We start from the raw sequence: 14,373 nt of genomic DNA, 5'->3' as shown, positions 1-14,373 counted from the left end.
GGGGGAGGGAAAGAGATCTCAAAATCTCTCCAATATCTCAGAATTAATTCAATGCCCAGAGAATCTCTGGATTTTGAAATCTTCACTAAAGGACCAGCATATAGAGGCACCTGCTGAATGATGCTGGTACTTATCTATCTGTCCATTCATGTATTCATTACAATCAACAAACAAACATATACTAAGCACCTATGTGCCAACTGTGGGAATACAAACAAGAAGAAGACCAATCTCTACCCTCTAAGTGGGAATAGATGGGTAAACCAGTAAGTACACTATGGATTATAAGCCCCGCAAAGACAAGAGATGAGAATGAAGAAATGGGAGAGCTGTGTGGGCACAAAGGAGGAAGGAAGAGTCGATTCTACTTGGGACAGTCGGAGAAAGCTTCATGGAAGAAGTAATCCTCCAAAGAAGGTAGGGAGAAGATGTAGGGAAGCTATCCTGAACTCTCTGGGTTCTTCCAAGTATGGCGGTCATGATTCTGTTGATTCCAAGTGACAGACCCAACCCGACCCCGCTAAGGAGAAAATGGGAAGGTACTCACTCAAGGACCTAAAGGGCAGGAGTGTGGCTAGAGACACCTGGAGCCAGGGATTCAGGCTAGTCACACTCTCATCTCTTCCTCTCTCTGAAGACTGGCTTCTTTCTCTCCTACCACAGTCCAGTTTTCTTCACAGAACAGAGGCATGGCTGCTGCAGCTATGGACTCACACCTCCCAGCTTCTCCTCAAGAGAAAAAAGTTCTCTACCACCCAGGTTTAGTTATTGAAACCCTAGGGGAGTTTGATTGCTTTCTTGAGTCACCCACTCGGGACAGGTCACTGTGGCCAGAGCAGTGACTTCCATGATTAGTCCTGCTTGGCCATGGGCCTACCTTTTGACTAAACACTATGTACAGGCAAGTGGGATCATGTAAAAGTATAAATTCCCCATTTGATCCATATAGGGTAGAGAAAACAGCTCCCCCCAAGAAAGGGGGGCTATTGCCAGAAGGCAGGAGGAACACAAACTGAGAAATATCCACCATGCCAGGACTCCCCCAATCCATTCCTAATTTCCAACTGCTGACAGAATCTCTCGTTCCGGGGTTCATATTACAGCAGCAAAGATGAAACTACAAATGTAGCTGCATGAGCTGACCTCTAACTGGATTTAGGTGGTACAAGTCCCTTCAGAGCTGACTGAGTCACAGCCAGCTAGACCAGCACTGGGGTCTGGCAAAGAGCAAGCCTGCAGACAGAGAAGGAATGCTGACCTTCTGCCAGGGGTAAACACCTAGAATGCTCATATCTTCAAGGCCACAGTCAAGGCCACCTACTATAGTTGCCCCTGAAAAGGATGGACTAGAAGGCTGCAAGGCTGCAGTACACGCTCATGTTGCAGAGCAGTAAGAATCTGGGAGAGAGGGAATGTCAGAGGGGATGCGAATTGGAATGGGTAGCACAGTTCCACTGGCAGATATGAACTCCCCAGTCCCCTTGTACTCAAGTGGTGGGAGGCTTTCTCCATGTGAAAGCACCATCCCTCACAATCCCTCATTTGCCCTTCCCCACTTTATGGTTTCTCTTGCTCACTCCTAACGACCCTTCCCACTTTATATTTTCCTTATTTCCCTTGTTTATTCTCTGTGTCCCCCACTAGACTGTAACCTCCACAAGGACAGGGATTTTTGCCTGTTGTTCACATCTGGGTTCCCTAAACAGTGCCTGTCACATGGTAGGTATTAATGATATTTGAAAATTATCTGTTAAAGGACTAAATTTCCAAGAATTCAAAAGGGAGATTGTCACCTATTGAGTAGAGAACTGTTTCTCCACCCCATAGGTAGGAAGCTACCTAGCATAACATTCCTGGGCTCACCTCTCAATTCCTTCCTCCCCGGGGAAGATGAAGTGATGTACTCATGGATGCATTTGAGACAAAGGGCAAAGCCTCAGTCATCCTCTGGAAAGGCCTGCCTTCCTCCTCTGTGCCCACCTGTGCGCGTTCTGTGGGGCTGGCTTTGGTCCAGCACCGCTGTGGCTGATAACAGAAGTGTTTCCATCTAATTTGTGCAGATATAGGTCCTATTCCTGGAATCAGCTTTCTTGGTAATAAAGGTGATGTTTTGATCCCATACTTGCCTAACTTGTCTGTCTTAATTCTCTATTGGTTCAAAACTATTTATTGGTCCCTGTGGAGATCTAGCATCACCTAAAAATGGAGTAGTTACACATACACTGGACATAATACTGTGGCATAATCAGGGGGCTCCTGGCTGGCTTGGTCAGCAGAGCAGATCCTGAACCTTGATCTCAGGATCTCTGGAGTCCAAGTGCCACGTTGGGGGGTGAAGATTGCATTAAATTTTTTTTAATTAAAAAAAATAATAATAAAATACATTAAAAAATAAAAATGGTATAATCAATAAAAATGATCTTGTTACAAAGCAGCATATGGTAGCACCTAAATTATGCCCCGTCACAGATCAGATTCCCTGGAAACAGACCATAAGACTCTGAGATTTGCATGCAAGAAGTTTTGTGGGGGCACAGTTCTCAGCAGCAGCCACCTGTGAGGGAGAGAAAGGAGAAGGACTGGCAGGCGGAAGGACTGAACTGTGATATGGTGGCAGGTGGCCAAGGCTGGTGACCCTATTTCCCTCTTCCTTTCTTTGGCCAGTCACTGCATGCAGGCAGCGTCAGGCCAAGGGCATAACCCTGGCCCAGGGCAATTCCCTGGGAAAGACTGGCAGGAGTCATAAGAAGCACATTCCAGGTCCTTGCAGCAGAATCTGTGAGCACCGTGGAGTTAATCTACCTACCATTCCCCTGTAGCAGATTAGCTATAATGCAGAGTAGGAAGCGAAGTTGGTAAGAGAATGTTTTGAGCTTAGGCCTGGAAAGATGAGTGAGTGACAGAGAAGAAAACATCCAAGGGACATCACGTGCACTCAAATTCAAGTGGGTCAAGGGGAATGCTTGTCGGAGAGACTGGGGCTTAAGGAGAAAGGAGAAGTCTGGAGTACCTCTGTGAGGTGTCATCCAAAGAGAAAGAGCAGATGCTTTGTTTGTGGACATGAGCAGCAGAAATTCATACTCCCACTTGCAATACTCTCCAGTATAGGATGGATGCAGTGAACAGTGGGTTCTGTTTTTCCAAACTTCTGGAAAAGTAAAAGAAATCTGTAGGTGTGTAAGGGACCCCAAGAGGTGATTCTGGGCTTGCATAACACCCTGGGTGTGCCTCTATCACTGTATTTACACTCTGAGCTGATAAAGACAAAAGACTTTAAAGGGACACATCTGATCCCCTCCTGTGTTTATTTTTTTTTCAATGTTTACATATTTGAGAGAGAGACAGAGACAGAGAGATCACACACATGAGCAGGGTAGGAGTAGAGAGAGAGGGAGACACAGAATCTGAAACAGGCTCCAGGCTCTGAGCTGTCAGCACAGAGCCTGACGTGGGGCTTGAACCCATGAACTTTGACATCATGACTTGAACTAAAGTCAGACACTTAATCAACTGAGCCACCCAGGTGCCCCTCCCCTCCTGTGTTTAAGCACTGGAACCCTTGGCCAGAATGGTTGAAAAATACCTCTGCTTCCTTGCTCAATAGGGACACTGTGACAGGTCTTCTCCCCCCCCCCCCCCCCAACTCATTAGCTCTACACAGTCCTATCTCAGGCATGAACACTAGCATGGATTCGGAACTCAAAAGAAATTAGAGCAGATCCAAGAAAAGTCAAGTTGGGGAAAATAGAAGATTTAATGAAAATTCACAATCTTGCCCAGAGACTACCTTCTGTCTAATAACTGGGAGCTATTAGATTAATTATAATAAGCTTTACATTGGAATGGTCAAGGTCATTCTGTGAGAAGTTACAGGGTTTTATGCTTATCAGTAGATTGTCAGAGCATGGACTTGTGCCAACAGGACACATAGGAATGAGACTCAGTGAGACAGCAGCATATTTGTGATTAAGCCTGGCCACTGTGATACGTCACTAAAGTTGTCCTGTGCACATATTTTATATGCAGAAAATTTTGGGTGAAAAATAAAAGCTCCTTTCAAACAAAAGAATGCCTATGCTCAAGTGTAATGAAAGATAAATTATTAAGCAAGAAGTGTACATTATTAGCACAAGGCAATTAGATGTATTCACCGAAGAAAAAGTTCGAGTACCACAAGTAGTTCAACTTAAAATAACTCTTGGAATCCACATGGCAATTTCAACTTAAAATGGACATCCTGAGATTTTTCTGCTCCACTAATCTAATTTAAATTTTTAAAACACAGTAAAAATCTCCAAGGAAATATGAAATAGGATAAAAAATTATAACAGAGTTAAATTTAGCTGTTTAAAAAAATCAGTATATAATTATTAATCCGTGACATTTAGAGCTTAAAATTTCACAATTCTTTATTGCACTTCTATAATTTGATGTCTAGTCAATTTATGGTGTGTACAGAATGTATTATAATATGCCAGAATAGTACATTTAAGTTTTAAGTAAGTATCCAATCTACTCACTCATATTCTCTAGCAAAGTGTTTAAGTGTTCACTGAATTTTTTATTTTAATTAAGTTTATTTATTTTGAGAGAGAGCACAAGCGAGGAAGTGGCAGAGAGGGGGGGGGGAAAGAGAATCCCAAGCAGACTCCGTGCTATCAGCACAGAGCCCAATGCGGGGCTCAAACTCACAAATGGTAAGATCATGACCTGAATTAACATCAAGAGCCGATGCTCAACCGACTGAGCCACCCAGGCACCCCTAAATGTTCACTGAATTTCTAAGAAAAATAAGGAATAATTTTAATGGCAATTTATATTCCTAGATCTTAAGGATATTTCAGGGAAATAAACATTAAATTTTGTTTGACAGCTAAAAACTAGTTAAGTGATTACCAAGGTTATTCAATAAAGTTTGGGTGAAAGTATATAAATGCAATGATGCATCAGTGGTCCCGACTTTCATATCCTTACTCAAAATAGTAAGCTTTTCTTCAATAGTAGAGTTTGAAAATTAAATTCAAAATATCGCTTATTTGAAAGGGAGACACTTTTGCATGGCTGGTGGGAATGCAAACTGGTGCAGCCATTCTGGAAAATAGTATGGAGATTCCTCAAAAAATTAAAAACCGAACTACCCTAGGATCCAGCAATCGCACTACTAGGTATTTATCCAAAGGATACAAAAATGCTGATTTGAAGAGACACATGCACCCCAATGTTTATAGCAGCGCTATCAGCAATAGCCAAATTATGGAAAGAGTCCAAGTGTTCACTGACTAATGAAGGGATAAACAAGATGTGGTGTATATATACAATGGAATATTGCTCAGTGATCAAAAAGAATGAAATAACGTGGCTAGAACGTGGATAAAGTACATTATGCTAAGCAAAATAAGTCAGTCAGAGAAAAACAAATGTATGATTTCACTTATGTGGAATTTAAGAAACAAAACAGATGAACATAGAGGAAGGGAAGGAAAAATAAAATAAGATAAAAAGAGAGAGGGAAGCAAACCATAAGAGACCCTTAAATACAGAGAACAAGCTGAAGGTTGCTGGAGGATGCTGGGTGAGGGGATGGGCTAAATGGGTGATGGGCATTAAGGAGGGCACTTGCTGGAATGAGCCAGGGGTATTGTATTTAAGTGATGAATCACTGAATTCTACTCCTGAAACCAATACTATGCTATATGTTAACTTGAATTTAAATTAAAAAAACAAAAATGAAATCACTCATTTGATTTTATACTTCCACTTCCTATAATACAGCCTAAGAAAATAATTCTAAAAATAGAAAAAGCTCCATGCTCAAAGATTTGACGCAGCATTATGCATAACTGAAAATTGTAAAATAACTAAAATGTCCAATGATATTTGAGGATGTAATCTTGAGTATATCAGCTGTATGGAATTGTATGTGGGCCTTTTTGCATGTCAGAGTCACATAACTGGGACATACTCTGACCCAGTGTGAAGATCACTGTACCTGGATCATTTCTTCAGGGATGCCTAAAAATGTACAGTATATCTTTTCTATTTTGAGGTAGCAAAAAGTGGTATTTTGACATCTATAACCACTTCTCTCTCCTGTAACTTATTCTCACGTTAGTTCTGAAAGTATGATCAAATAAGTCTACATATTTAAAAGAATGCCTGGAAATTTTGCCAAGTGTCAACATATTATAAAGTCAATTGTGTGGTTGACCAGAGAAAAGGGCATACAGCAAACAAACAGACAGAAAATTCCCTGTTCTCAAATTGTTTATGCTCTTGTGAAGCTAGCACGCTAGAAAAAATTTTGAAAACCTCATTGAAGCCTACTTTAAGATATAGTATAAATCAAGTGCATAAACCCTGAGGGGTTTTAGCATAAAAGGGGCTAAACCAAGTCAGGTGGTGCTAATCAAGGTCAGCACACCGGAGCCGGGAACAGGTCAGGACCCACACAGAGCCTGCTGCAGTGTTTCTGCAAAGTTTTAAGGGGCATGAACAATGTACAGTCACTGATCCAGTTGGTGGCATATTTGCTCCCTTCATAATCTGCTTCCTATATAAGCTGTTACTGAGGAAAACAAATGCAGACACATCGAGTCTGTGAACAGATGGTGCTTCTGTATGATGAAGAAAAAATGAGGGTGAGAGGGACAGCAAGTTTAGAAAAGATGGCTGTCTCCCCTGCACCCCCCACCATTGTCTGCTGGTTTCCTCGTGGCCCTCCTCCTGCTAGCCCCAGCTCTCTCTTCAGCTCCTCCCACCTTTGTTAGGATGAAAGAGGTTACAGGTTAGAGAGACAGAAGATGATGCTTAATCCTAAATCCCCTTTGTGCATTTTAGTTGAGCCCTTGTCTTCCAAAGTAAAATAAAAAGGCTAAGGCAGCTGTAAAATGGCAGCGAGGCCGTGCACAAAGAGCACGGGGCATATGGTGACCTTCCTTTTTCCGAGACGGGTTGAGCCTCCGTTGTCATGCTAGGGGGTTGTTCTTAAATGTCATTTGGAGGCTATTGTTTGTCTGAGGCCCAGAAGAATGTGACCGTCTTGCTGAGCTGGAGGGAAAAAGAATCCAAAAAGGGTTTATGGAAATGCCTGGAAATTTTGCCAAAATGTCAGTGTACTAATTGTCTGCCGTATTACATCTAAGGCAGCTCCATCTCTGTGTATGGGTTTGAAAGTGTATGTGTACTTTGTTATTGTCCTTTGGTTCTTTTTGCCTTGTTTTGGATCAAGATTCTATAGTATTACAGCAAAGGTGGTGTGGTGTGTGTTACAACGAAGTGTTACACTATAGTGACAGTGACCACCCCAATCAGATTTTCCAGAGTTGTTCTTATTTCTATGTGTCTATTTAGTACTCTCCTACTTGTCAGATCACGTTTGTCCATGTGTTTAATTCCAAAAATAAATTACTATTGGTCCCCTGTTTATTATGAAACATGTACACGATAGGCATGAATAAATACGGAAGGAAGGAAGGAAGGAAGGAAGGAAGGAAGGAAGGAAGGAAGGAAGGAAGATAATGAATAAATGAATGAATGAAAGTGCTATACTAGGAGGTGTCCAGAAACTTAGACTTCAGTTCTTTTTTTTTTTTAAGTTTGTTGATTTATTTTGAGAGAGAGAGAGAGAGCGAGAGAGAGAGAGCGAGCGAGCCAGGGAGGGACAGAGAGAGAGGGTGAGAAAGAGAATCCCAAGCAGGCCTGGGGCTGTCAGCACAGAGTCCAATGTGGGTCTCAAACCAATGAGCCGTGAGATCATGACCTGAGCCAAGATAAAGAGTTGGACAATTGTGACCTGAGCTGAGATCAAGAGTTGGACACTTAACTGACTGAGCCACCCAGGTGCCCCACTTAGACTTCAGTTCTAACGTCACTACTATTTGTGTGGCACTTGACCAGGAAAAGTAACCTCCTAGGTCTTTGGTTTCTTCATCTAGCAAACGTCCAGACACATCTCATTTATTTCTGAGATCCATCCAGACCCCAAGAACCTATATTCTAATAAAAGATGGCTTCATCCTTCATTTTTAAGCCCTTTTTCTTGGTTCCTGGTCTGATGACTTAATTGCGACTAATCAGATTTACTGGTCCTCGACCAAACATGGGCAATGACATTTAAAGTTTCTCTATCCTAAGGTAGGTGGAGAGCCCAGGACTGGTAGTCACTAAAAGAACAACCTATCATGGGGGGAATATACACAGAAACAAGATCATTTAGGCCTACTGTATTTCTTTAAGGAGAAAATGAGTATAAGCTTTAGGGCAGAGGGGATATCAAAGTGTAGAGGCAAAAATTAAAGGAAACTTAGTCAAGAATTTTAATAGATGATTTAAGAATAATCGGGGCGCCTGGGTGGCGCAGTCGGTTAAGCGTCCGACTTCAGCCAGGTCACGATCTCGCGGTCCGTGAGTTCGAGCCCCGCGTCAGGCTCTGGGCTGATGGCTCAGAGCCTGGAGCCTGTTTCCGATTCTGTGTCTCCCTCTCTCTCTGCCCCTCCCCCGTTCATGCTCTGTCTCTCTCTGTCCCAAAAATAAATAAACGTTGAAAAAAAAATTAAAAAAAAAAAAAAAAGAATAATATACTAAGTGAACTGAAAGACGTAAAAGTGAAATATGAGCAATTTGGGGCTTGTGTGGGGCTGTTCCATAATGAAGACAAGACATCTGAACATACAGCCAAAGAAAGAATGCCTTGGACTTAGCTGCACGCACTCAAAATGTGGTCCAAGTTATAAGAGAAGACATGAGGGGTATTTTTGAAAATCATTTTTATTCTGATATTTAATGTTGCTACAAAGAATGTTGTAATCTAATGCAGTAGCTAAGTGAAAGCTGATAAAAATATAAGAAATGCATCCCTTCAGAGCCCAGGGTCTCTAAGGGGCCCTCCAAGCTGGAGTAAGGTGAGAAATCCTAAGCAAAAGAGCTAGCAACTTCTCCTTCAACACCCCTACCCCTCAGCAGGCTGGAGGAGGAGGAGGGGGAGGGGGAGGGGGAAAAGTGGGGAAGAACTCTGTGTCTGTGCATGTTTGGGGGTTCATCTCCCAGGGAGACCCCACAGTACTACCATACATACTGCAGAACACCACCACAGAACAAGCAGCGTGTGCTGTTCGCTACATTAGCAGTAGAATTAATGTTTTAGTTAACTGATTCCATTTTTACCCGATGCTTTTTACTGATCGAACAGGGAGATAAAGGGATCTGTTTTTAGAACTGATAATTTTTTAAAAGAAAGAGAATGAGCAGCTGAGTGCCAGTGTCACAGAACTACCCAATCAGTGGGAGATGGCAGAGGTAGAGGAGACACTGAAGCCACTTCAGAGAAAGAAAGGAGTACAGGGAATCATGGTGGTGAGGACAGGCCTTCCCATCAAGAGCACCATGGACAATCCCACCACCGCACAGTATGCCAACTTCATGCACAACCTCACCTAAATGCCCGGAGCACCATGCATGAAATTGACCCCCAGAATGACCTCAACTTCCTCTGAATTTGCCCCAAGAAAAATGAAATTATGGTTATACTAGATTAAGACGATTTCCTGAGTGTGATTCAGAATCCAACTGAATCCACGCTCTTGGCTTCCTGCATCATTCCTTAATTGAATAGCCTCCAAGAATTATAATATTAATCATGTCAACAAACTCACAGGTGAAAATCACCTTTAGAGCCTACTTCAACAAATCCAGTGACCAAAGTCATCAAAGTCATCCCTCTGCTGGCCAATCACCCTGAGTTCTTGGGAGGGCCTTCTTTCTTCGCCTCCAGATCCTGAAGCAAGAGCTCTGAGCAGCCCACACCGTGCTTCCTTCTGTTCAATTTGTCACCCTTGGAAAAGGCTGTTTTTCTTTAACTAAAAATAACTGAAATGCTAAAAAGGATAGAAAAAATGATAAAGAAAGAAAAGAAGAAAGGAAAACGGGGAGGAAAGAAGAGGTGAGGGAGGAAAGGAAGAAAATGTGCAGCAACGCTTCTGTACCCAAAGTCAAAGATCTTGCTGCTGTCCAAGTCGAGGCTCAGAGTGTCGTTTCTTGCTAAAATCCTAGCCTTTGGTCCTGGCCAGGAATGTAAACTGCTGGTCAACAGGATAAAACTCTGAACTTGTCTCCAGTATCTACCGAAGTTCCCAGCAGCATCCAGAGACAAAAAACAAAACAACTGAAGTTTTTGCATGGCCCTGAAGCAAGGAGAAGAAACTGTCAGCTGCTCTCCACTCCCTACTGCCTGTGTCCTGTGAGCCCCCTCCTTGCTTAGGAACACTCAATTGAGAGTGAAAATGTTTTTCTAAACATAGGCTATCCACATTAGATTTTGCACAATTTTACTAGCTTTGCCATCGATCAAAGTACCTATTCCGTCTAAAATAATAATAATGATAATGATAATGATAATAATATCTATCATATATTGAGCACTTATCATGTGCTAGGTTGTGTTCCAAGCACTTTTCATGTATTAACTTATTTAATCCTCACAGGAACCCCACTGGGAAGTTACAAAATATTAGTCCCATTTGCAGATGAAGAAATTGAGGCAGATGAGGTAAAGATGTTTACTGAGGTCATGTGACCAGGATCAACCACAGGCATTCTGGCTGCAGTGTCCATTTTCCTAATCCTGATACTGTGTGATATTAAAAGCTTTTTTGTGGGAATTAAGCCTCCTTATTTTCACTTAACTTCCTCCTTGTTAAACCATACGTAATGCTTTAGCTTTCGTTTCTTCAATGAAATCTGGAATCAGAATCAAGTAAAAAATACATATATAATATAGATCTACACATATATGTATGTATATGTATATTGAAACAGAGTAGTTCAAAGAGATTCAAGTCTGAGAAAGCTTTGGAAGCATATTTGTTCATTTTAGAAGATTTTCAGCAAAAATGCCAGTGCTTTTAATCTCTGCTCCCATATGTTTAAAATAAAAAGCTTTCATTAGAGCAAGTCATTGAACTAAGATGTAATTTTAAAAAGAAAGAAAGAAAAGAAAAGGGAAAGGAAAAGGAAAAGGAAAGGAAAGGAAAGGAAAGGAAAGGAAAGGAAAGGAAAGAAAGAAAGAAAGAAAGAAAGAAAGAAAGAAAGAAAGAAAGAAAGAAAAAGAAAAAAGAAAGAAAAGAAAGGGAAAGGAAAGAAGAAAAAAGAAAGAAGCAAAGGAAGGAAGGAAGGAAGGAAAGAGTCCTGAAAATGACCCAGAGTCACTGTCTTCCAAGAAAATGATAAATAGGACCACAGATATAAACAGTTTTAAAAATCTAAAAAAAAAAATGTGTTTGGGTTTAGTTTGGATATTTTTTACATGTACCTCTAATCAACAAGGATGGCCACTGTTACCATTTTGGAGCACTTCCTCCAATAAGCATTAATATTTCTAACCACAATCAATGCTTACATCATTTAACTCTTATATGGGGGTTTGGGGGGAATTTTTGTGCCTTAGAAAGGGCCCACATAGCCTTGGGGAAAGAAATGGTATTAATGTGTTAAAAGAAAGTACTCATGGCACCAAAAAACCCACAAAAAAATTCCATGAAGAGGTTAGTTCTGCTTTAAATAAAAGTTTATGTTTAATACTGTTGAGCGTTTACTACTTCTCATCCACAGAATGGACTCTTGCAGCATCAGAACAACTTGCCAGGTGAATAGCTAGATTCTAGTTATTAAAACAAAGATCCAGGGCTGGCTCAGTTGGTAGAGCATGCAACTCTGAATCGCAGGATCATGAGTTCAAGTCTCATATGGAGCATGGAGTCTACTAAAAAACAACGACACAGATCCAATCAAATAAGAGTTTTGAGATTATGAAAATGAATAAAAGAAATTAATGACTGGAAATGTCTACGTTTTAAACTTTAACCCAATTTTTTACCCTGTTGTCAAAGACATAGTTTCATTTGACCATTTCCTTTCTTGAGTTCCTTGGATAGGTTTGGTACAATACAACCACTACCAGAACACAGCTCAATGACCTTTAAAACATTAAGATGTGGGGCGCCTGGGTGGCTCAGTCGGTTGGGTGGCCAACTTCGGCTCAGGTCATGATCTTGCGGTCTGTGAGTTCGAGCCCCGCGTCGGTCTCTGTGCTGACTGAGCCACCCAAGAGCCTGGAGCCTGTTTCGGATTCTGTGTCTCCCTCTCTCTGACCCTCACCCGTTCATGCTCTGTCTCTGTCTCAAAAATAAATAAATGTTAAAAAAAAAATTAAAAAAAAAATAAAATAAAACATTAAGATGCTTGCTGAATTGGAAAAAAAATAAAGAGAGGCCAGATTTTGAACTGTAGTCCAAAATCTCCCTGTGGAATGTCTAATGCATGAGGAGTTTATAGAAAAGATTGATAATTGTGTTCAAGGGCATCCACATTTTCTTATCTGTCCCCCAACACAGATTGTGTGATACTTGTCAGTTGTGACCTTATGTAGCTCAGGTAAACGTATGTAACTTATAGTGGAGTTGTAATTTTGTGGGCAGTATGGTGTGACCCAGTGGTTCTTAACCCTAGCTGCTTAGTAGAATCACTGGGTGAGTTTCTTGAAAACGCTAATGCCCTGGCCTTAGCCCAGACCAATTTCATGAGTATCTCTAGGTGTAGAATAGGGGCACTGGTGTATTTTCAACTCCCAGAGAATAGTATTATGCAGCAAGGCTTGAAGCATACTGGTACAGAGAAACCACATGGGCTTTGGAGTCAGCTAACACTGAGCTCAGAGACTGGCATTGTCCCTGATTGATTGTGCAAATTTGAATCTTGTTTCATTGTCTGGAAAAGGGAGATGATAATCCCTGCTTCCATAAAGCCACTGTAACTATTAGATGAGAAAGTATGTGGAACATGCTTGGTAAACAGTAAATACCTATTAGTGCCAAGTTATTTTCCTATGTATCTTCAATTTTTTTAAAAAATTATTTAAATTTTTAAAATTTATTTTAAAATTACTTATTTCAGCAATCTCTACACTCAATGTGGGGCTCAAACTCACTACCCAAAGATCAAGTGCATGCTCTTCTGACTGGGCCAGCCAGGTACCCCTATCTTCGATTGTTTTATTACTCTAAAATGTAATTTTGCTAAATTATTTCCAGAAAGTAGCTCAAATATCCAATGTCTTTTCATTCTGTCTCAAGGAATTGCCTTTGTGAAGCTATGGAGTCCCTGGCTAAGGAGCTTGTCTGCTGGGACTGTGCAAGAACAAGCCAAGTGTGAATGCCACGTTTTGAGCAACAAGTCCATATCCATTGCCTCGACATCGGAAGAACAGAAAGGTCTTCCTGTTATCTGTATCTGATCAGATCTAACATGTAGATTCTTCTCCCTTTAGGAAATGACTCAAAGCAGTCCAGAGTGTGCCTGCAAATGCTCCCTGTTCAATGACTTGCTGAATAATAAGGGTTCTGGTATCCCTTCCCAGTGATACCCTACGAATGTGGGCTGCAAGGGGAATCTAACCCTAGGAACTTTCTTTAAAATAAGATAGACAAGGTGGCATTAAGACCACAAGAGATCTCATATATGACCTTGAGATGCCCCATGAGCTAGCTTTGTGACGAGGCACAGAGCAAGTAGATATTGTTGGATACATCAGAGGTCGTCGTTACATGTGGACCTTGCAAGGACAGCAGCTGTGCTTTCCTGACAGTCTGACCCCAGCATGGGGTGGGTGGGGGAGAAGTAGCTAGCTTTCTTTCCCGGCAGTGCCCTTTTCCCATCTCCAATTCAAGCCTTAAACAGTTGAGACTTCCCACCCCACTCAACATTCTGGAAAGGACCAGGAATTTTGTTGACTTCTGTGTTCACTTCAGAAAGAGAGAATTATTTATATTTTTGTTATCATATTTCAATGACCTAAGTTAAACCCTATCCTCTCTTCCTTAGTATTATTTTGCCATGAAGCAATATATGCATTTCGGGGTTCAAGTTTGGATTCTCACCAGTTAGAAAAAGCTCATAATGTATTCGTTGAGTCAAAGACCGGAAACTTTAGTACCAACAGCCATGGCAACTGCATCAAAAGAAGGCCACTGGAATCTATCTACTTCAAATACGTCCACATTTCTTGTCACATCTGCGGTGCATTGCAGGGCTGAAATCTGTAGCTTTTCAACATAATATGTGTCTAGATCAAACAATATTAAATAATCATTAAAATCTGCTTTGTCCTTCTTGAAGAGCTGCTCATAGCTTCCCATTGTGCTATGTGTATTAAGAGAACGCTGGATGTTATATAAAATGTGAATTGCAACTGTCTTGTGTGGTAGACAGTTTACTAAAGTATTATCCAGAACACATGCTATCTGATTTACTAACTTATTATCCATTAAAAAAATCCTTGGGTAAATAAATGTGTAACTAAAAGAATTGTTACTCTGTATAATC

The 14,373-nt window shown here is 41.2% G+C and overlaps 1 pseudogene; it reads left to right on the top strand.

Moving 5' to 3' along the window:
* The first annotated feature begins 9,285 nt into the window (after positions 1-9,285).
* Positions 9,286-9,602, top strand: LOC115519871 (annotated as a pseudogene).
* Positions 9,603-14,373: the final 4,771 nt, after the last annotated feature.

Source organism: Lynx canadensis, chromosome C1 (assembly GCF_007474595.2).
Source record: "Lynx canadensis isolate LIC74 chromosome C1, mLynCan4.pri.v2, whole genome shotgun sequence".
Taxonomy (NCBI): Eukaryota; Metazoa; Chordata; class Mammalia; order Carnivora; family Felidae; genus Lynx; species Lynx canadensis.
Note: the sequence above shows the minus strand (reverse complement) of the source record. Positions and strands in the feature narration are given on the sequence as shown.